We start from the raw sequence: 23,996 nt of genomic DNA, 5'->3' as shown, positions 1-23,996 counted from the left end.
TTCCAGCAATATTTATCAACTATGAGAGTCCCTTGGACTGCAAGGAGATCCAACCAGTCCATTCTGAAGGAGATCAGCCCTGGGATTTCTTTGGAGGGAATGATGCTGAAGCTGAAACTCCAGTACTTTGGCCACCTCATGCGAAGAGTTGACTCACTGGAAAAGACTCTGATGCTGGGAGGGATTGGGGGCGGGAGAAGGGGACGACAGAGAATGAGATGGCTGGATGGCATCACTGACTCAATGGACATGAGTCTGTGTGAACTCTGGGAGTTGGTGATGGACAGGGAGGCCTGGCGTGCTGAGATTCATGGGGTCGCAAAGAGTCGGACACTACTGAGCAGCTGAACTGACCTGAACTGATGCTGAATGTTTCTACAAATGTTACTTCAGCTGGTCTTCACAATAATTCTGAGATTTATGCTCCTTTTTTCAGATAAAGGAATCATGAGATGGAGATATATCTTCTCAAAGACACAGTTTATGGTTGATATACCACAGGCATGGTCCTCAACTCCCTCATGGTGGCCTCACTTGTCACTGATGATGGCAGGCCTGCCTTGATGAATACTCACAATCTTTGGTTCCACATGGTTTACCCTCAGTCAGAATGAGTCACATGGGTTTTCTTTTTATGTAATTGCCTCTGAGAGCCACCCAAAGATGGAACTTGTTTAGCAGAGCTTATTAAGCAGATATTTGCTATAACAAAATTCTGAAAACCTTTGTCTTGGGTCTGGTTTGTTGCATAGACAAGAACAGCAGGTGTGGGCTGGAGTTCAGTTCTGCCAGGTGGAGCTTGGAGGAGTGCTGAGGTGAGGTCTTGCTGGATACAGAGTCTACAGGAGAATGAATCAGGAGCTGTGTTCAGCTTGCTCCACCACTCTTTAACTCGGGTGCTAAAAAGGAGCTTGGATAAGTCTTGGGCTTGTATGATCCCTCCTTTCTCTGGTATTTAGCATAGTGACTAAGAATTGGACTCTGCCGTGCAAGATGGGATAAATTCTGTGATATCTAGGAACCTCGTGTGTCTGACATATGCTTGATAGATGGTGTCTGTTATTGTTAGGTATTATCATTTCTTTCATTTTCCAGGTCCTACATTCTAAGGAAAGCTTTTTTTTTTTTTTTTTTAAGGAAAGTGTTTTAAAAAGGATTTTCTAAAACTCAGCTTCTTTGGGTTAATTCTTCTTTTCTTTTTCCTCTCCTTCTTTGAAAATCAGTATTTACTTCTCTGTGATCTTCTGACCAGTGAGAAGTTTGTTCTTGGGGCCAGGTGATGAAATGACACATGGAAGTAATGATGTAAAGTGTCACCAAGCAGCCTTGCACAGGGCAACCTGGAGCATGCATATGTGTGCCTCATGCGGCTATACACACACACGGTGGGTAGTGGGCCTCCTGTTTTACTAACAATGAAACTGCCCACCTTACTCCACTCCTAAGAAATGTTTTCCTCACCCTAATTATGAGGTTTGGATGTATCCAATGGATCCCACCAACTTGGCCTCCACGGATTGGTCTAGAATGGACATGTGATCTGTGTTGGGACAATCAGAGCACTTTCCAGGCTTTTAGAACATGGGATGGTAGAGATTGAGATATAATGCTTGGTCATATTGGTGTTTTCCCTCATGTGGAGGAAGCTTATCTGACAGAATGAAACAATTGCAAAGAGAAACAGAGATGGGAGATAAAAGAAGAGTTCTGGCTCCTTTTGGGTTCCTTGTTCCTTTTTCCCAGAAGCCAAGCAACCCCAGACTTATCCCATAGTTATGTACGTTAAAAGTCAGTTCAAATTGGGGTCTGTCACTTGCAACCTGTATTGTTGTCTATTGCTGTAAAATAAATTATTATAAAATATAGTGGCTTAAGGTAACAATATACCCTTATTATTTCTTACAGTTTCTATGAGTCAGGAATTCAGGAGCAGCTTGTCTGGGTGGTCTTGACTTGGGGTTGGTTGGTCCATCCATTGTTGGTTGAAGCTGAAGTCACCCAAAGGCTTGACTGGGGCTGAAAGTGCTTTTCCTAAGTGTCTCAGTCACATGGCAGTACATTGGTACTGGCTATTGGGAGGAGATTCCAAGTCCTCTTCCCACAGACCACTCCGCAGTGCTGCCTGTGCTCTTATGCCATGGTGAATGGCTTCCCCTAGAATAAGCAGTCAAGGGGACCATGGTGGAGGATGAAAATGTCTGCTGTAACTTAGCCTTTTATGTCACTCATTGCCACTTCTTCCATATTCTGTGGTTGATAAGGGTCAGCAGTGATTTAGTATGGGAGGGGAACACACAAGGACATGGATACCAAGAGATGAAGGCTTGGGGGTTGGGTACAATTAACCAAGCGTCCTGATTGGTGCATTATGGTGACAGATATTCTACTTCAAGGCTAGATTTTATACCACTTAGGTATCCTGATCACTCAAATAATCAATATTTATTCTTAAGGTAATTGCCATTATTCATCACCTCTCATCTTTTTGAAAGTTAAATTCACATATTTCTTTTCATCACATACCTTAGATATATTTGACTCATGAATAGAGAAGTTCCCTATTTGTTTAGAGATTTTTCACTGCTTTAAGGTCCCTGCATGTGGACAGGGAGGTGTGAGATGATGATTTGAGGAAATTGGGGCTAAAGTGCCAAGCCAGTCTCCCCTAGTTCCCAAGTTCTGCCGTCTTCCTAGTTCATAGTTGATATGGTTAAAGCAAAAGGGATGGATCTGGCTTCTAGTTCTGAATTTTCTACATAAACTGTGTGACCTTGGTCACTTTATATTGATGAGTCTCTTTCCTCACGTTTAAGGAAGGGATCAACTTAAAAAAAAACCTTTTTATTTTGTATTGGGGTATAGCCAATTAACAATGCTGTGATAGTTTCAAGTGCTCAACAGAGTGACTCAGCCAGACATATACCTATAGCCATTCTCCCCCAGATTCTCCTCCTGACCAGGCTGCCACATAACTTTGAGCAGAGTTCCCTGTGCTATACAGTAGGTTCTTACTGATTATCCATTTTAGATATTGCTGTGTTTACATATCCCTCCCAACTATCCTAACACATCCCAACTCCCTAACTATCCCTTCCCCAACCCTTACCCCTGGTAACCATAAGTTCATTCTCTAAGTCTGTGAGTCTGTTTTTATAAATAAGTTTATTTGTATCATTTCTTTATAGGTTCTTTATATAAGGGATATCATATGATATTTCTCCTTCTCTTGAAAATTGAGTTGGAGTTAATTAACTAGTTCAGGGAAGTGGATGAGAGTTTGGGGGAGTGCTCCAGGTGGAGGAAAAAGCCTTCATAAGGAATTCAAGGTAAGAAAACACACAGGATGGTCAGAAAATCATTTGCTGTGGCTGAAGCCAAGAGGCAAAGACAGAATAGTAATAACATGTAAGCTAGGGGCTTAAAGAGACAATGAGTCATAAAGCTCTTTCTAGACTCTGCCTTGGATTTCATCTTGAAGGCAATAAAGATTCCCTGAAGGATTCTCAGGCAGGAAAGAGATACAATCAGATTTGCATTGTAGATCAATGGCTCTCTCCATATTTCTCAACGAGGCTGCTATTGGCATTTTGGGTGGAACAATTCTCTGTTGTGCAGCTCATTCCAGGTGTGGTTGGCAGATTAATGCCTCCCCAAAGATGTCCATGTTCAAATTCTTAGAAACTGGGAGTATGTCATTTTACATGGCAGAGGGGGTTTTGCAAGACAGAACCTTAAAATGGGGAGGTTGTCCTGGATGACTTAGATTGGGGGTGTGTGCATGCTGTGTGCTCAGTTATGTCTGACTCTGCGACCCCATGGACTGTAGCCCTCCAGGGTCTGTGGTCCATGGGATTTTCCAGGCAAGAATACTGGAATGGGTTGCCAAGCCCTCCTCCAGGGAATCTTCCTGACCCAGGGATCAAACCAAACTCACGTCTCTTATGTCTACCTGCATAGGCAGGTGGGTTCTTTACTACTAGCGCCACCTGGAAAGCCCCCTGAGCCGTCATAGACTTGCTTTAATCACCCTGAGCCTTCAAATAGAAGAGGAAAGCAGAAGTCAGAGAAAAACAAGGTAGAAGAAAAGGCAGGAGACACAGCTGTAAGAAAAATTCAACCTGTCATTACTTGCTTTGAAGGTGAAAGGGGTCATGAGCCAAGTGACATGGGAGACCACCTAGAAGCTGAGAACAATCCCTGCCAATAGCCAGCAAGGAAACCGGAGCCTTGGTCCTACAATCCCATGGAACTGAATTCTACCAACAACCTGTCTATGCTTGGACAGCGATTCTTCCCCCAGGATGTCAAGACCCTCCTGAAATCTCAGCTTTAGCCATTTAGACCTTTGCCAGACTTCTGCCCTACAGAACTCTGAGATAATAAATGAGTGTCATTTTAAGCTGCTAAGTTTGTGGTATTTCATTACCAGAGCAAACAGAAATGAATGTGTTGGGTATTTCAGTGTCCTTGGTTCCTGCCCCCTTAATGCTAGCATGTCCCCCCAACCCAATCATGACAAGCCCCAAACACTCCCACACATTTCCAAATGCTACCGAGGGAGGTACAACCCTGGCTGAGAACTACTGCCATGAGAATTAATAGGAAGAAGCTGGGGTCAAAGGCAGAGGAACCAGTGAGAAGGTTGTTGTGATATTTAAGCTGAAGAATGAAATAGCCTGAAGGAACATAGTGGGAACATTCATGGGAATAGAGAAGGGGGTGAACTTGAGAGATAATTAGGAGGCAGAGTCAACAGGACTCATCAGTGGGGGCTTGATTAGCATTGGGGGTGAGCCATCTCCTTGGTCCCTGCCCTTCTCTCTACCAGCCTTCCACTCCCACCATCACAGCACATCGAAAAGCAAACAGTATTTTTGCAGAAGTGTGACTGCCCTTCCAGCGGGCAAGTGTGTGAGAGGACAGCTCTCAGAGCCGTCAGCAATTTGTACCAGGATCAGCCAAAGGAGAGAAATGACAGCAGAACTATTGCAAACCCAAAAGGCCCCTTATGGCCAAAGGCACCCAATTGGTGAGACACAGTAATTGCTTGAACAATTTGCAGCCATTCCGTGTTGCAATTGACGATAGGAAATGAGGAGAGATTTTTATACCTCCCAACAGAAGCAAGTCAGGCAATCCAAATGCCTGAAATGCAATTTGAACCAGGGTGTTTGGTTAAGCCGACCAAGCTCCAGAGTACAGTTTAAAAGCATTTCACTCTTTGTTGTTCCGTCTCTCAGTCGTGTCTGTCTCTTTGCGATCCCATGGATTCAGTATGCAGGCTTCCCTGTCTGTCGCCATCTCCCAGAGCTTGCTCAAACTCATGTCCATCGAGTCAGAAATATCATCCAGCCATCGTGTCCTCCTGCCTTCAATCTTTCCCAGCATTTGGGTCTTTTCTAATGAGTTGGCTCTTTGGTCAACGTACTGGAGCTTCAGCTTTAGCATCAGTCCTTATAATGAATATTCAGGGTTGATTTCCTTTAGAGTTGATTCTAGAGATTTTTTGGTACTTTGTCCAACAGGCCTGTGCCCTCCTCTACACTCATGTAACCAGCTGCATGCACTAGATCCCTGCTGTACAAAGTAATTAGTGTGGTCTCTGTTTTCCTCCCTGGACTTCCATGAGGCAGGGGACACACACACACAGTGTATCACAGGCTTATTTCAAACATACCTTTGTTCTCACTCCAGGTGTCTCTAGCCCCCATCCAGTTGATGCTGAGCTTCCTAGTCTAGTGACTGAGAAGACCACCACTGCATAATTAAGCCCTAATCTAGGGAAGCTGAGCACCACAGAGCATGTAACCAGTTATCCAAGACAAATGTAAGGGTCATGGGAGCCTTTTAAAGTTGGTTCTAGGTGAGCAATAAAAATTTCCCTGGCATTTGCTTTTTTCTTATGCTCTTGAAAACAGCTGCAGTGTCATGAATGAAACATCAAGTCAAAAATAATGATTCAACAAACTCATAAGTCATGATAGAGAATCTGAATTTTTTGTGCTCTTTCATGCATAGGGATTGATGAATCTCATAGGTTTTCTTGGCATCAGCACTTTGGGTGAGGTGTTCAGTGTGTAATATTAAGGCTAGTTGGCACATATGTAATTCATATGAAAGTTTTGCCTATCAAAGTGTCCTATTAAAGTTGACCACACTCTTCCATCCCCAGTGGAATTTAAATGGCTTATGGCATTGGTCCTCAACCTTTTTGGCACCACGGACTGATTTCATGGAAGACAATTTTTCCAGGGACCAGGGGTAAGGGGGAGGGTTTGGGGATGATTCAAGGGCACTACATTTGCTGTGCACTATATTTCTATTTTTATTGCATCAGCGCCACCTCAGATCATTGGGTATTATATCTTGGAGGTTGGCGACCCCTGATTATGGCATGGGTAGTTTGGCTCTGGGTCTTGTTAAGTAAGACATGTCCCCCTTCTCAGACTTTTGATCAAATTCCATTACATGGAGTCGATTCTGTTTCTTAAAGACAAAGTTGTTTCATATGGAAATCAGTATAATAATGTTAAGTTTCAGATTCAGCCCTAAAGTGGGAAAACCCAGCACTGATGATTCTGGCTGCATCTACACCTACCTTGCTTTGGAGTCATTTTTAGGTCCAAGAGACTGTCTTTTTCTTTGCTCAGGCACTGAGGAAAAGCCAAGGGCAAGAAGCGAGCATCCCTGTTCTTGGTGTCATTTCCTGACTCTGTATTAATATGTGTGATTTTATAATTACAGCTATTTACTTGATCCTGGATAGGCAAATCAGTTTGGGAGCTGAAGGGATGTTTTACGTCAAGATGCTCTAACTTTGGTTGGCTATTATCTTCTGAATATTTAGGAATGGTGACAGCCATCTCTCCATTCTTAAATATATTTCTGACTGAATTCAGAGCTTCAGTCCCAAAAAGGGAGAGAGAACGCTGCTACATAAGATGAGAAAACTAATAAAACTATAGAATTGGGATTTTTTTCTATAAAAGAAAATCCATAACTGACAAAATACCTCACTAAGTCATTTTTCCTCCCCAATGTCTTGTGCTGTGCATGTGTTTGGCACATGCACAAATTAAGTTTACAGATTTCGTAAAGCAATTCATCCTGCTCTGAGTCTAATGCCAGTAATTTTTCAAGGAAGTCAGCAGAATGTAGCCCAAGAAGGAAAACATTGGCATTATTTTTTTAAACCATTATTTTTACTCAATCTGTTACTGAACTGTGACTAAATCATTTGCTCTTCACATTTAATTTTTAATTTTGTGCTATTCTCCTCCCCACTCCTCACCAAATGAGGTTGAGTCCTAAGTCCTTGTACCCTAACATTCCAGCTGTACAATCATATAAGAGGTTTGTTTTAGTAAAAATGATTACTGGTGTCTATAATAGAATTGTAATAACTCAATACTATTTTATAAATTTTTGATTCACTCTGCAGTTTTTATTTGACAGCTTGCCAAGTTCCAGTTTTTATCTGATCATCTTTGCATCAATAATGCATGAGACTGAGATCTTCTGAAAAGAGGATACTTTTTCCTCCCCCTCTCACTGAATGCTTTGCTTTTGCAGCAAAAATATTGATTTGAATTTAATAATCTATAATCCTTTTGGTTTGATCACACTTAGCAGGAAACCCTGGAAGGAGCAACAGCCATATACTTGCTAACATGGAATCTACTGGTCCTCTTTAATAAATGGAATCATTGAGCACTTGATTCATACTATAGCTTGTTATATGTAATTAATTAAAGGTTTGAAACAGTAGAGATTTGAATGGTTCTGGGTTTCCCTATTCAGATCCTCTCAATCAAAAAATAACAATCAACAAAACCTTTGCCACAGAAAGGTGATGTTTCTGATTATAATTTTTTGTCACCTCCATCAATGCACATTTTGTCACACTCTGCTTTTAAATGATCCCAGCAGCGCTGCTGATCTTAGTCTGCTCTCGCTCCCAGCTGTTCGATTTCAAATCCATTGTGAGTAACAGGTCCCTCTTATCACCTGCTTCCAGGATTATTGTAAAAAAATCAGCATCAGGAAAAGAAACTGACGAGGAACTGAGAGGGCCCTCCAACTACTCATCTTCTTCCATGGTCTTAATTTCCATCTGTAAGAACTGCAACCAAGGGCATCTTGTAGAGTTTGGTATTCCCATCTCAAATCGATGACAAGAGTTGGTAAGTAAGAGAATCGCTAGCCCAGTGGTTGTTAAGCAATTAAATCAGAATCTCTGGGGGTACAATGTGGGCATTAATATTATTAAAAGCTTCCCAGTCATTTTTATGTGACTCAGTAGTTCTCTACCCTGAAACTTTGCCACTCTTGGTGCAGCTGGGTGCCAGTCTCATGGACTTAGTAGAATTGCAGAAATTTACCAATCAGGTTGATTCTACTGAGCCTTGTCTGCTAAATCAGAAACTGCATATCAGCAAAATCTCCAAAATGATTTGTAGACATATTAAAGTTTGAGAAACAGTGACCTAAATCACTATTATAAGAAACTTCCCCAAGTTAGCAAACCAATTACTAAACAGAATGGCAGCCTTCAGTGTTTCTAGAAGAAGCAGGGGTCAGTAGCCATGAGTTCTTTTGTTAGGCAGTCCTGGCTTTATACCCTGGTTATCTGTTATTAGCTGTGCGCTTTGGGTCTGTCTCTATAAATATCAGTTTGCTTATCTGTGATGATACTAATGATAGTACCCACCTCCATGGTGTTATTGTGAAAATGAATCAAAATAATACGTGTAAAGTACATAAGACCATGCCAGATGCATTGTGAGCAAGCAGTATGTTTTAGTAGTTAATACTAATACTAATAATAAGGCTGTATTCTTCAGAGACCTCTTCAATTGCTAAATTGTCTAAATGTAGGTAATAATGTTCTTAAAATGTATCTTTTTACCCTTAAAGCCAACTGAAGCTCTCATGGAAGTTGGACCTAATGTGTACCCTTGCACTTTTAGCTTACACTTGATCTCATTCATCACTTACAGGAGGGACAACAAGAAGGTCAGTGGATGCTTGAAAAAGCAGTGCAGTGGTAAGGTCAACTTGAATGCCTTTCTTGCACCTGAGCCTGGGTGACTTCAGCTTAATTTTCTCTGGGAGGCATGCCATTGTGTATAAAAGGATTCACAAAGCTGGCTTCGGTGTGAGGTGGACTCTGTTCACCTAAATTTGGCCTGATTTGGAAAGCTTACTTGGCTCTCTCCCACCAAATCCAAACAGGGATGGGAGATTTTATTAAAATGACTTGGGCCCAGCCTGCTCTGTGCTCTGAACCATTGAAGGGAGCCAAAAATGTCCCCTGGTGTCCATAGAAACATTGTTCTTATTTTTCAAAATTAATCCAGCTGAATTTGCAAGGCTGCTTCACCTCCATTCGAGCCGCCGACGGCCAGGACAAAGAACTGTTTTGATGTTCCCAGCTGGGAACCCTGCCCTCAGCAAATACAGTTGATATAAATAAATGGTCTCTTGCCTGCCTACATTCATGCCCATCTGTTTGAAGGGCATGGTGCCCAATCAAAAGTTGCCTAGACGCTCACCATGGGCACCAGAGCCAAGGAAGGACGATTCTGTGGCAGCCTGCCTAATGCTGCGAGCGCCATCCCTTCAGGGGTGGGTTCTCATCCTGGACCAGAATAGGAGCACTGGCACCGCATGTTTCCTTACTGTTGATCACACCTGTTGACAAGACAGTGCCAAACCAGAGGAAGAGGGGAAGAAAGAAAACTGCTGTGTAGGAGCATCTCTGGGCTCTCGGGGCCTGGTGGGCCCACTAAGACAGATTCTAATTAAGTAGAGAAAATCTCTGCCATGGATATTCTGACGGGGCCCAAGACTGGCAAGTCAGACTTTGTCTGGCTTTATTGCAAGGGCAGAGGGCAAGCTGTTCCCAGCTGGCAGCTCTTCCCTGTCTAATATAGGAAATATAATAGAACACTGGTCTTTGATGACATCAGGAGCCAAATAAACCAGGAGGAATGAATCAGGCTCAGCGCGGCCCACACTCTGCTAGCTCCCAATTTTCACCCACCCACTGGCAGCAATTGGCCTGATGAGTACCAGCCACAGGATGTAAAAACCCAGGAGCTGATTTTGTTTTGCATTGGCTGGACTTGAGGAAGAAAATGTAGCCAGTCAGTAGAAAGCATGATGTAAGGACATTTTTATGCTGATAAAAGTGAGTAAATTCCCTCTGAGGTTGTTAAGCACAATTGGAAATAAATTTACGTACTTGGTCACCAGGGGATCACAGAGGGGTCTAGGAGAGAATCCTTACAGCCAAAGTCAGGAGCTTCCTCATCCCCATGGATGTCTCCAGGACTAACAGTGGCTCTCAGTCATGGAGTTCTGCAGTGTTAGGGAGTGAGCAGTCTTTGTTGGTGAGAAGTTCACGTGTGCTGCCTCGTCCTCTGGAAGGAAAACAGGTTGAGAAACTGCTGGCTCAAAGACTCAAAGCAAGCATGCCTTGTTATACATAAAAGCACATTTGTTAGTCCAAGATCTGTATGTTGATTTTTTAATTGGCGTATAGTTGTTTTACAAAGTTCTGTTAGTTTCTGCTGTACACCAAAGTGAATCAGCTGTATGTATACTTGTATCCCCTCCCTCCACAGGGCACCAAGCTGAGCTCCCTGTGCTATACAGTTCCTTCCCACTAGCTAGCTATTTTACACATGGTAGTATATACATGTCAGTCCCAATCTCCCAGTTCATCCCACCCACCCTTGCCCCATATCCACACATCTGTTCTCTACATCTGCATCTCTAATCCTGCCCTGCGAGTAGGTTCATCTGTGCTGTTTTTCTAGATTTTGCATATATGCGTTAATTACAATATTTGTTTTTCTCTTTCTGACTTACCTCTCTCTGTACGGCAGGCTCCATTTGGTGTTGATCCTAAGTTTGCACTGCCTTCTTCAAGTTTCAATATTCTATCAGTTAGATTTGTGGCTGAATCTTTGTGGTGGGCTGGACAGCAGTCCTCTGAGATGTCCAGAACCAGAGAATATACCACCTGATAGGGCAAAAGGGATTGTGATGTGTGATTAAATTAAGCATCTTGAGGTGGGGGGGATTATCTTGGATTATCTGGATGGGCCTGATGGAATCATAAGAGTCCCATCAGAGCAGGAGGCAGTGTGATGAAGGCAGATGTGTTGAAGATGGAAGAAGGGTCCAGAACCCAAGAAATGCAAGTTGCCATCAGAAGCTTAAAAAAAGCAAGGAAACCGGTGCTCTCAGACCTTCCAGAAGGAAACAACCCTGTAGACAACTTAACTTTGGCATAGGAAGACTGATTTTTCAGTATTTAGAATAAATATACATTGCTACAAGCCAATAAGTTTGTGGTACTTTTTGAAGCAAGAATAGGAAGCTAAGACAATCTTTATCCTTATGGAGCTGACTGAAGGTGGCCCAAGATGAGAGGCTCCCAGGCTTTAAAAAGAAAGCTTAGAGCAACACCATCCATTGGCTGCTCCAATAAACAAACTAACTGAGTTTTCTATTTTCCCCACCAGCTCACTGGCTTTTTTTCCTCCCCTAGTGAACACAAAGGATCATGGTTAAACCCAGTGTTGCTTTTGTTTTCTCTTTTGGAAATTGTGCAAGTCTAAGTTTAGAAGAAACAGGGCCAGAATACCACTCACATTGACCTAGTTCAGTTCAGTTGTGTCACTCAGTCATGTGTGACTCTTTGCCACCCCATGAATCTCAGCATGCCTGGCCTCCCTGTCCATTACCAACTCCCAGAGTTCACTCAGACTCACGTCCATCGAGTCAGTGATGCCATCCAGCCATCTCATCTTCTGTCGTCCCCTTCTCCTCCTGCCCCCCATCCCTCCCAGCATCAGAGTCTTTTCCAATGAGTCAACTCTTCGCATGAGGTGGCCAAAGAACTGGAGTTTCAGCTTTAGCATCATTCCCTCCAAAGAAATCCCCGGGCTGATCTCCTTCAGAATGGACTGGTTGGATCTCCTTGCAGTCCAAGGGACTCTCAAGGGTCTTCTCCAACACCACAATTCAAAAGCATCAATTCTTCGCACTCAGCTTTCTTCAAAGTCCAACTCTCACATCCATACACGACCACTGGAAAAACCATAGCCTTGACTAGATGGACCTTTGTTGGCAAAGTAATGTCTCTGCTTTCAATATGCTATCTAGGTTGGTCATAACTTTTCTTCCAAGTAGTAAGCATCTTTTAATTTCATGGCTGAAGTCACAATCTGCAGTGATTTTGGAGCCCCCTAAATTAACGTCTGACACTGTTTCCCCATCTATTTCCCATGAAATGATGGGACCAGATGCCATAATCTTCGTTTTCTGAATGTTGAGCTTTAAGCCAACTTTTTCACTCTCCACTTTCACTTTCATCAAGAGGCTTCTGAGTTCCTCTTCACTTTCTGCCATAAGGGTGATATCATCTGCATATCTGAGGTTATTGATATTTCTCCCAGCAATCTTGATTCCAGCTTGTGCTTCTTCCAGCCCAGCGTTTCTCATGATGTACTCTGCATATAAGTTAAATAAGCAGGGTGACAATATACAGCCTTGATGTACTACTTTTCCTGTTTGGTACCAGTCTGTTGTTCCATGTCCAGTTCTAACTGTTGCTTCCTGACCTGCATATAGGTTTCTCAAGAGGCAGGTCAGGTGGTCTGGTATTCCCATCTCTTTCAGAAATTTCCACAGTTTATTGTGATCCACACAGTCAAAGGCTTTGGCATAGTCACTAAAGCAGAAATAGATGTTTTTTTGGAGCTCTCTTGCTTTTTTGATGATCCAGCGTATGTTGGCAATTGATCTCTGGTTCCTCTGCCTTTTCTAAAACCAGCTTGAACATCTGGAATTTCATGGTTCATGTATTGCTGAAGCCTGGCTTGGAGAATTTTGAGCATTACTAGCGTGTGAGATGAGTGCAATTGTGCTGTAGTTTGAACATTCTTTGGCGTTGCCTTTCTTTGGGATTGGAATGAAAACTGACCTTTTCCAGTCCTGTGGCAACTGCTGAGTTTTTCAAATTTGCTGGCATATTGAGTGCAGCACTTTCACAGCATCATCTTTCAGGATTTGAAATAGCTCAACTGGAGTTCCATCACCTCCACTAGCTTTGTTCGTAGTGATGCTTCCTAAGGCCGACTTGACTTCACATTCCAGGATGTCTGGCACTAGGTCAGTGATCACACCATCGTGATTATCTGGGACATGAAGATCTTTTTTGTACAGTTCTTCTGTGTATTCTTGCCACCTCTTCTTAATATCTTCTGCTTCTGTTAGGTCCATACCATTTCTGTCCTTTATCGAGCCCATCTTTGCATGAAATGTTCCCTTGGTATCTCTAATTTTCTTGAAAAGATCTCTAGTCTTTCCCATTCTGTTGTTTTCCTCTATTTCTTTGCATTGATCGCTGAGGAAGGCTTTCTTATCTCTTGCTATTCTTTGGAACTCTGTATTCAGATGCTTATATCTTTCCTTTCCTCCTTTGCTTTTCGCTTCTCTTCTTTTCACAGCTATCTGTAAGGCCTCCTCAGACAGCCATTTTTCTTTTTTGCATTTCTTTTCCATGGGGATGGTCTTGATCCCTGTCTCCTGTACAATGTCACGAACCTCCGACCATAGTTCATCAGGCACTCTATCTATCAGATCTAGGCCCTTAAATCTATTTCTCACTTCCACTGTATAATCATAAGGGATTTGATTTAGGTCATACCTGAATGGTCTAGTGGTTTTCCCTACTTTCTTCAATTTCAGTCTGAATTTGGCAATAAGGAGTTCATGATCTGAGCCACAGTCAGCTTCTGGTCTTGTTTTTGCTGACTGTATAGAGCTTCTCCGTCTTTAGCTGCAAAGAATATAATCAATCTGATTTCGGTGTTGACCATCTGGTGATGTCCATGTATAGAATCTTCTCTTGTGTTGTTGGAAGAGGGTGTTTGCTATAACCAGTGCATTTTCTTGGCAAAACTCTATTACTCTTTGCCCTGCTTCATTCCATATTCCAAGGCTAAATTTGCCTGTTACTCCAGGTGTTTCTTGACTTCTTACTTTTGCATTCCAGTCCCCTATAATGAAAAGGACATTTTTTTTGAGTGTTAGTTCTAAAAGGTCTTGTAGGTCTTCATAGAACTGTTCAACTTCAGCTTCTTCAGCATTACTGGTTGGGGCATAGACTTGGATTACTGTGATATTGAATGGTTTGCCTTGGAAACGAACAGAGATCATTCTGTCCTTTTTGAGATTGCATCCAAGTGCTGCATTTCGGACTCTTTTGTTGACCGTGATGGCTATTCCATTTCTTCTGAAGGATTCCTGCCCGCAGTAGTAGATATAATGGTCATCTGAGTTAAATTCACCCATTCCAGTCCATTTTAGTTCGCTGATTCCTAGAATGTCGACATTCACTCTTACCATCTCTTGTTTGACCACTTCCAATTTGCCTTGATTCATGGACCTGACATTCCAGGTTCCTGTGCAATATTGCTCTTTACAGCATCGGACCTTGCTTCTATCACCAGTCACATCCACAATTGGGTATTGTTTTTGCTTTGGCTCCATCCCTTCATTCTTTCCGGAGTTATTTCTCCACTGATCTCCAGTAGCATATTGGGCCCCTACTGACTTGTGGAGTTCCTCCTTCAGTATCCTATCATTTTGCCTTTTCATACTGTTGATGAGGTTCTCAAGGCAAGAATACTGAAGTGGTTTGCCATTCCCTTCTCCAGTGGACTGCATTCTGTCAGACCTCTCCACCATGACCCGCCCATCTTGGGTGGCCCCACAGGCATGGCTTAGTTTCTTTTTTTATTTTTTATTTTTTTATTTATTTATTTTTTGGCTTAGTTTCATTGAGTTAGACAAGGCTATGGTCCTAGTGATTAGATTGGTTAGTTTTCTGTGATTATGTTTTCAGTGTGTCTGCCCTCTGATGCCCTCTTGCAACAGCTACCGTCTTACTTGGGTTTCTCTTACCTTGGATGAGGGGTATCTCCTCACCACCGCCCCGCCTGACTTTGAACATGGAATAGCTCCTCTAGGCCCTCCTGCACCCACGCAGCCACTGCTCCTTGGACCTAAGCTATTGGTAATGCCAATTCCATCACAGGCATTCATTTCCCAAAGGCAGGGAACAGTTTTAGAGCAGCAATTCAGATTTATGTTCAGCTAATATTACTGTTGGAGAAGGCAATGGCATCCCACTCCAGTATTCTTGCCTGGAAAATCCCATGGACCAAGGAGCCTGGTAGGCTGCAGTCTGTGGGGTGCTAAGAGTCAGACACGACTGAAGTGACTTAGCAGTATTACTATATCCCTACTAAGTGCCTGGCACTCGTATAACATGTTTGACATGTGGAATATCTCCTTAAACAACACAGTGAGTAAACTGCAAATCTCCTGGACACACACGTAGCATGAAATAGCCACTATTGTAAGAAGTTAATGCTTATTCTTCTCAGCAAGTATCATAACACTGTAGGGTAGCCACTGTCACTGAATGTTAGCAGCAGGTGCCCGTCTGTGTACCCATCCATCATTCCATCCCAGCAGCTGGATTGCTCATCATTTTTCTGCCTGTGGTGGCCCTGATCTGCAGAAAGCTGCTTCTGCTGCTAAGTCACTTCAGTCGTGTCTGACTCTGTGTGACCCCGTAGACAGAAGCCCACCAGGCTCCCCCATCCCTGGGATTCTCCAGGAAAAATCCAGAATTTACCTGTGGTTACAGTATGCTTCAGTCAGGTTTTATATGTACACACACACACACACACACATATATTACTCAAATAATATTCAATATACTACTTAGAGTGGGCCTCTTCTGCTTCTGTTTCCTCTCAACTATAACATAACACGCAATAAGCAATAAGTCTGTACAATAAGTAACCATGCACTCCAGAGCGACCAGGATCGTACAGAAGGAAGAAGTGATAATTTAATTGTTTTCTTTTCCTTCAAATAAACACATTGAATTTCTTTCATAAAAATTTGAGAAATTGAGACTCTGCTAGTTCTATTGTTTATCTCTGTTGAATAAAGTTAAAAGAGATCTTTTCCAAGTTGGTTGAGTTTTATCCATGTTCCCTATCAATTGGTCTGTTTCAACATGCATTTCTAGTGTTTGGCATACTAAAAAATTACCCCCATCACTTCTACATCTACTATTTGGTCCTTATTCTGCCCAAGCTTTCTTTTTAAGAATAAAAGTAAATGAAAATATTTCTCTTGGTGAAGCGTCATTTTCTTAATGCTATTTTCATTTTTTTTTTTGCTTGCAATCCAAGTTAGTGATAATTTAGTCATTTATTATGATGATAGCCTCAATATTTGAGATGCCTATCAGAGTGAAATGAAAGTGCCTCTGTAGAATTCAATAGACCAGAGAAGAAAATAATCAAAGTACTGTTTATTCATTCACTTATCAACAAACATTTATTGAACATTTAGTTGCCTTGGTATCCTCTCTTTTTTTCTGCTTTTTCATTCTGTTTCTTCCTCTCTCCTACAAAATTGACGTCATATTTCAGAAACTGAAAATTCAGAGATGAATAAAATATAGCTCCCATCCTTAAGGACTTAGAGACAGTAACAATACAACACAGTGCAACTGTTCTGTTACGAAAAGGAGCAAGAGGTGCCGTGGGCATATCAGAAGGGAGAGGCCACTTGTGCCTGGGAGCATCACGGAAGGCTTCGCAAAAGAGGTGACACTTTAATAGAGGTTTGAGTAGGAGTTCACCAGGAGAACAGGGTTGGGGGTGTATTAGTTTTCTATCTTTAAGTAACAAATTACCACAACCTCAGTGGCATAAACATTTACTATCTCACAGTTTTTGTGGATCAGGAGTCTGAGCATGGATTATTTGGGTTCTCTGTTCAAGGTCAGGGCTTCCTTGATGGTTTTGTGGGTAAAGAATCTGCATGCCAGTGCAGGAAACACAGGAGATGCAGGTTCAATCCCTGGGTTAGGAAGCTCCCCTGGAGGAGGACATGGCAACCCACTCGAGTGTCTTGCCTGAGAAATCCCATGGACAGTGGAGCCTGGTGGGCTACAGTCCATGGGGTGGCAAAGAGTTAGACACAACTGAGTGACTAAGCATGCACAGTTCAAGGTCACACAAGGCTCAACTCAAGATATAAGGTGGGCTGAATTTTCATTTGGAGGCTTGAATGTGGAATAATGCATTTCTAAGCTCACTTACGCTGTTGGCAGCTTTCATTTCTTCATGGCTGTATGACTGAGGACCTGAGCCTGTCCTCAGGTCCCGGAGGCTGCCCACAGGTTTATTACCATGGTCTTCTCCAACATGGCTTCTCATTTCATTAAGCCAGCAAGGAGAGTCTCTAGTCTAAGACAGAATCTTATACAGTGTAACAAAATCACAGGTCTCATGTGCACCTAAGGACAGAACCATGAACAACAAAGGTAAAGTCATGAACACCAAAGGAGGGTCTCACTGGGGTTCATGCTGGGATCCATCACATGGGATGATGAGAGCAATCAGATAGACAGATAAGATGCCATGTAGGGAATGAACAGTGGTTCCATATGGTTGTAACAGGATGGAGAAGTTAGGAAAGAGAGACTCAGACTGGGGAAGTAATAATCACTGCCAACATTTATATAATACTTACTCTGTGCCAGAGTACTTTCATATATGTTAAATCATTAATCTGACCAAGATTATAGAGATTGTAAATGGTGAAACTGCATTTTAATTGCCTGGCTCCTGAGTCTGTGTCTTTAAACCACTAGGCAATACTGCCTCTGGGCAAGTATTGAGGTGTTCCAGGAGCATATTAGGAAGGGTCTTGTTAAGGAATTTAATTTTATTCCAGGAAGTGCTGAAGAACACAATAGGGATTTGAAAGTTGCTCAGACTGGCACACAACCAGTAGCATCGAGGAGGCACTAGAGCCAAAGAAACTGATGCAGGTGAGGGAAGATGAGTTACTGAATGAATGTGGGAGTTATGGGCGTTAGAGGAAGGGGACAGATATGGGAACTTTGCAAAATGTACATGATCTGACTCAGTGATTGTGAGGGCTGGGCATACAGTGGTGGAACTGAGGAAGAGGGGTGTGTCTCAGGTAACTTCCAGGTTCCTGGCCTAGATGGTTTGGTGGGTAATGGAGTACCCACCCAATAAGCATCAGGTTACTAAGAGGCAGGGACTACACTCTTCTCTTTCGGTGTTATATCCTTGGGGCCAGCATAGGGCTCTGCCCATGGTTATGAAAACACCCTCTTATACTGTGCCTATTACAATGATATGTCAAGCACTGTTCTAAGAGCTTTGCTTGTGCTAACTTGTCTAACCCTCACAAAACCTGCGTGATAGATACTATTATCATCCACATTCTACGAAAGAGGCAAATGAGATACAGTGTGGTTAAGTAACTTGTCTGAGGTCACATAGTTTGTAAGTATCACAGCCAAGATTTGAACTCAGGCAGGCTTTCTCTGGAGTCCATGTGCTTGAGCAGCACACTGTGGTCATATCTCCTTCCCTCAACAAACAAAACCCCACACAAACAATCATATTTGTTAAATGTTATGTGACTTTATGAAAGAATGAATATTTACAATATGATGTGATAAATTTGTCAATAGCCTTAATGGCCTTTGTATAAGTCTCTGTTATCACATTTAGGGGATTGCATTCTAAGGATGTCTTGAAATACTTTCTCTCCCACTACTGTTGAGCCCCTCAAACCTAAGGGCTGGGTTCTGTTCCAGACATTTCCATGGTGTCTCGTGCAGTGCACTCAATAACTGTGGAATGAATTATTTTCTTATGTATTATATGAATTATTTATAATTTCTAAATTGTACTGACTGTGTTATCTCATTTAATACTGACATCAACTAGTGACAGTATGTCCTGTTATTCTCTTTTTATAGATGTGGACATCGAGGCAGAAGAGAGTGACCAAACTGAACCCCAAAGTTCAATCAAGAGTACTCATCATCCTTCCTCATTATAATAAATCTTGACCAGAATAATGGAGACCCTCGAGAATATAATATTCTAAGCTGAAATACTCAATATAATGGCTGTGATTCTTGCAATTCATTTTCTTTTTCTTTTTTACAAGCACATCAGGGAAATAAAACCTGAAAACATAGGCTACACTAAAAACTAAAAAGAGGAAAGTATCATGACTGGCATTAAGTAATTGATTAATTAATTAATTATGTGGCCATTACAGAGTGTAGTCTAAAGAAGAAGTCTATTTATTGATGAAATAAATTAAAAACTAAAAGCCAGGGGAACAGACTGTGGCTGTCATCCTTACTTCAGCACATGCCCACCTCTGTCACTCTGACCTCTTATCCACTCACCAATTCAAAATAAATCTAGGAAAATCACCTTCATCAGCAGTGTGGCTTTCAACTAATCCACAAGCAAGACTGACAGTCTTTGTTTTTCCCTTCAAAATTCACCACTGTTCTTTTCTTATCTATCTCAATTGTCTGATTTCCTTCCATTATTTGAAGTGTATCTTTTTTTCTGTTCTTTTCCTCTGAGATAACAGCTTCAGTTCAGTTCACTCACTCAGTCGTGTCCGACTATTTGTGACCACATGGACTGCAGCATGCCAGGCTTCCCTGTCCATCACCAACACCCAGAGCTCTTACTCAAACTCATGTCCATTGAGTCAGTGATGCCATCCAACCACCTCATCCTCTGTCATCCCCTTCTCCTCCCACCTTCAGTCTTTCCCAGCATCAGGGGCTTTTCTAGTGAGTCAGTTCTTCGCATCAGGTGGCCAAACTATTGGAGTTTCAACTTCAACTGGAATACTAGAAATAACAGCCTAAGAAGTAAGATAACATTTATCCTTTTCCCCTCTTTTCTCTTGTTTGCTTGTCCTATCTCTTCCATGACCTACTTTCCTCCTGTAGATGGAGATCACATTTTCTGCTTCAAGAATCAGTTCAAGAGTCCTTTTGGGGTAGACTTATTTCTAAGAAGACCTGCATGTCCCCTGCCTCTTTGTCTTCAGGGCTTATTGCAATACCCCACCCTTGCTTGAGCCTGGGCTGAACCTAGTAACTTTCCAAAGATTGGCAAGGTATTGGGATAATTAGTATGGTAAAAGTGATGGGGTATCACTCCAAGGTAGGGTCACGAACAATTGTAAGATTCATCTTGCCAGTAGACTCTCTCTTGCCTTCTTGGCTTGATCATTTTGATGAAGCAAGTTTCCACAGTGGAGAGGTCCCTGTGGCAAGGACCTGAAGACAGCCTCCAGTTAACAGAGAGAAGTCAATGCTCTTTCCAACACTGCACACAGAAATGGATTCTGCCAACAGCCATAGTGCTTGGAAGTGGGTCTGTTCCCCAGCAGAGCTTTCAGATGAAACTGCATACTTGGACTAACACCTCGACAGCAGCCTTGTGAGAAACTATGAAACAGAGGACCCAGCTGAGCCATGCACAGGTTACTGACCCACTGATATGATGAGATAATATACATGTGCTATTTTAAGTCACTAAGTTTTGGAGTAATTTGTTACACAGCAATAGATTACAAATACATCTCCCTCCTGAGCAGCTTCCCTGCACCCTAGGCGCCTCTCCTTTGTGCAGCCATCTGTACAGCCCTATTCTTGTGCTTGGAACACAGAACTCTAATTATGTGTGCCTTTGTTTCCTGCTCTGCACCAAGCTCACCAAGGGCAGTGACCTGATTTATCTCCCAGCACAGCACCTGGCTCAACAATAATTGTGTGTTAGGTAATGAACACATATTCAACAGCCTTCTCTGCTCCCACTTCTCTCCCACTAATCACCGGCAATTGGTAGCATTAGAGCAAGAGAAGATGGTTCAGCTCCAACCATCTCAGGTAACTGCTATAATTCTGCCTTTGCTCCTGCTCTCTTCAGCCCTTTGGGCAACGTATGCTGGCAAAAATGAGATGAGCAGATTTCAGACACATTCTCTTCTTTGATCTTCTCGGTCAATCCTATGAGCTAGATATTAGGATCCAGTGTATAATGAGGAAATTAATGTCTTGCACCAAGTTGCATAGCTGATAAACAGCAGAGTCAAAGTTAGTATTTGAATATATCTGATTTTTGATTCAATACAAATCTCTATTCACAGCTATGCCATGCATCCTGATCATGGACAAAGTTTCCTATTCTCTAGGATAAATGACTAAAATTAAAAAAATAACAAAACAATGTTATTTGAAAACATTTACTGAGTTCTTATTCTGTGGCAGGCACTATTCTACATCCTTTAAATGTATCTACTCATGACATTCTTACAAAAGCTATGAGGCAGATATTATTACTATTTCCATTTTACAGAGAAGAAAACTGAGACAAAGGTAGGTTAAATAACTCGCCCAAGGTCATATGCCTGGAAAGTGGGAGAGCAAGGATTCAACTCAGAGGGTCTGGGTTTAGAAATCAGCCTGGTTTTAGGGGACATGATTCATTTCAGGTGATTTTGATTTGCTCCTATAAGAGAGCAAAATGGCAGATCACTACTCACAGGTATTTGAATCCTAGTTTCCCCAGATAAAATTAATTTGGAGATTCATTTCTCCTTTGTTAATGAGCATCAATTCTTCTCTGGAGAGAGGACCCCCTCCTGTTATGGATCCCCACTGCAATGTAGGAGCTCTAATTAAGTCTCTGCAAAGTACATAAAAAATGGAAATAATGAGAATCTGGAATTCAGAAAGACATGACTCTGATAGCAACCCTGAACACAGTTTGGCCAGATTTTGTCCCTTCCTTTTAGCATCTTGTGGCTGTGAGTAATAAGAGGAGATGTAAAAATACGTTAATATTTGAAAGAAGAAAGCTTAATTGGAAGACGTTTTCAAGCAAGGGCACAGAGCATTATGTGAGCCTTCAATTCATTTGTTGAGAAGAGTTTATAAATTTAATGTAATTTTTTTTCTTCAGTTGTAATTGCCAGATAAAAAGTCAATGAGTTATGTAAGACCTATGAAAAAGGGCATCTCCCAGCCTTGTCCCTTCTGCATGCCCCCACCTGAGGAAGCTACCTCTTAAAGCCTTTTCAGCTCTTTCTCTTGATATTTACCTTTGTATTTCCAAATAACTTGCTCATACTATCTCTTATTTCAGTTTGAGACATCATTCTGGAGAAGGATTTGTCACTGGCATTTTATATGTCAAGTTAGCATTTCCTTTTCAGACATTTCTGCAGGAATGAAGACAATAATGCAAAGAAGTAATAGTACCTCCACATGAAGAGTGCATACATATTTATACAAAACGCCTTGAGATTTATGGGCTTGGGAGAGGGAACAGCTGTAAGAGACGACCTAAAAGCAGTAAACAAGTAGATGGGCGAAATAGCCATCACCACTTGGGAGTAAAAAAGGCACATCAGAGCAAGCCTGAGATGCTATTTTACATGTAATAAATCAACAAAGAAAAGTTTAATAAAACATCCAGTGCTGGTATGGTTGTTATAAGTTGAAACACTCACATGCTTCTAATAGAATATTTTTGAAAGGCAACATGACAATACCTACCAAGTGCCATAAAAATGGTCATACTGTTTGACCCAGGGATCTACTCCTGGAAAGTGATCCTAAGGAAATAGTACAACAGATGCAAAAACCTGTATATTACTAACAAGTTCACTGTAGTATTAACTGTGAATCAATATAACTCATTAGATGGGTAATTATCTAGATGTTAAAAGTGATAAACATGATGCTATATAAAACATGAAAAATACTTATGGTGTTAACCAAACAAAGGTAAACGTGAAATAGTATGTGCTCTCTGATTTTAATCCTGTATAAACGAGTGCATGGGCTTCCCAGGTGGCACCAGTGTGTGAAGAACCCACTTGCTAATGCAGGAGACTTAAGAGATGTGGGTTCAATCCCTGGCTCAGGAAGATCCCCTGGAGGAGGGCATTGCAAACCACTCCAGTATTCTTGCAGGGAGAATCCCGTGGACAGAGGAGCCTGGTGAGCTACAGTCCATAGGGTTGTGAAGAGTCAGACCTGTCTGAAGCAACTAAGCACACACACCCCCAAACAAGCGTACATGAGGCTTCCCAGGTGGCTCAGAGGTCAAGAATCTGCTGCCAGGTCAGGAGATGCAGGAGACGTGGGTTCAATCCCTGAGTCAGGAAGATCCCCTGAAGGAGGAAACAGCAACCCACTCCAGTATTCTTGCCTGAAAAATCCCACGGATGGAGGAGCCTGGCGGCCTACAGTCCATGGAATCAGGAAGAGTTAGACACAACTGAGCAACTGAGAACACACACACGCACACACACACACACACACACACACAAATAAGTGTGCATACCTACGGGACTGGCTTCAGTATGAAAGATATGGATGAACTGATTTGAAGTTTGGGTCTTTCATTTACAAGCTGAGTGTCCTGGGTCTTAAAAAATACACATCTGAGCCTTGTTTGTTGCATCTACAGAATCAGAAAAAAATATTGACCTTGATGTAAACTTTAGAAAAATATGTAATTGGATGCTAATACAGTGTCCAGCATATTATAGTAAGGGCTCAATAGATGGTTACAAGTACTGCTAACATATGCACTCAAACAAGAAGGCAATATTCAGGGATGGGGAACTATCTTACAGAGATGGAACTATGGATGATGCTTTTTCCCTTAAAAGTTTTATGTATATGGATATATAGAGATTATATATACATTATACCTAAATTTATAAAATTATATATATAAATTTACAAAATTATATATAATTATATGTAAGCTATCTAAAATTATATATATATATGACTGTATGTTTATATATAAATGTTATATGTATAATTCCTATATAAGCGGTTTAATTCAATGGAATCATACAGAGTGTCTTTGCCAGTAAGGAAGGCCCTTGTGCCTATAGGTGCCATGATAAAATAAGCCTGAAGAGAAAGCAAGGTTGGGAGCCTTGGTCTGTTACACCTCTGTTCTCTTTTTATTGCCTTTGGCTCTCCCAGCTCTTTGTTCTCC

This window comes from Bos javanicus, chromosome 5 (assembly GCF_032452875.1).
Source record: "Bos javanicus breed banteng chromosome 5, ARS-OSU_banteng_1.0, whole genome shotgun sequence".
Lineage (NCBI taxonomy): Eukaryota > Metazoa > Chordata > Mammalia > Artiodactyla > Bovidae > Bos > Bos javanicus.
The sequence above is the reverse complement of the archived record's forward strand: the minus strand, read 5'-3'. Positions refer to the sequence as shown.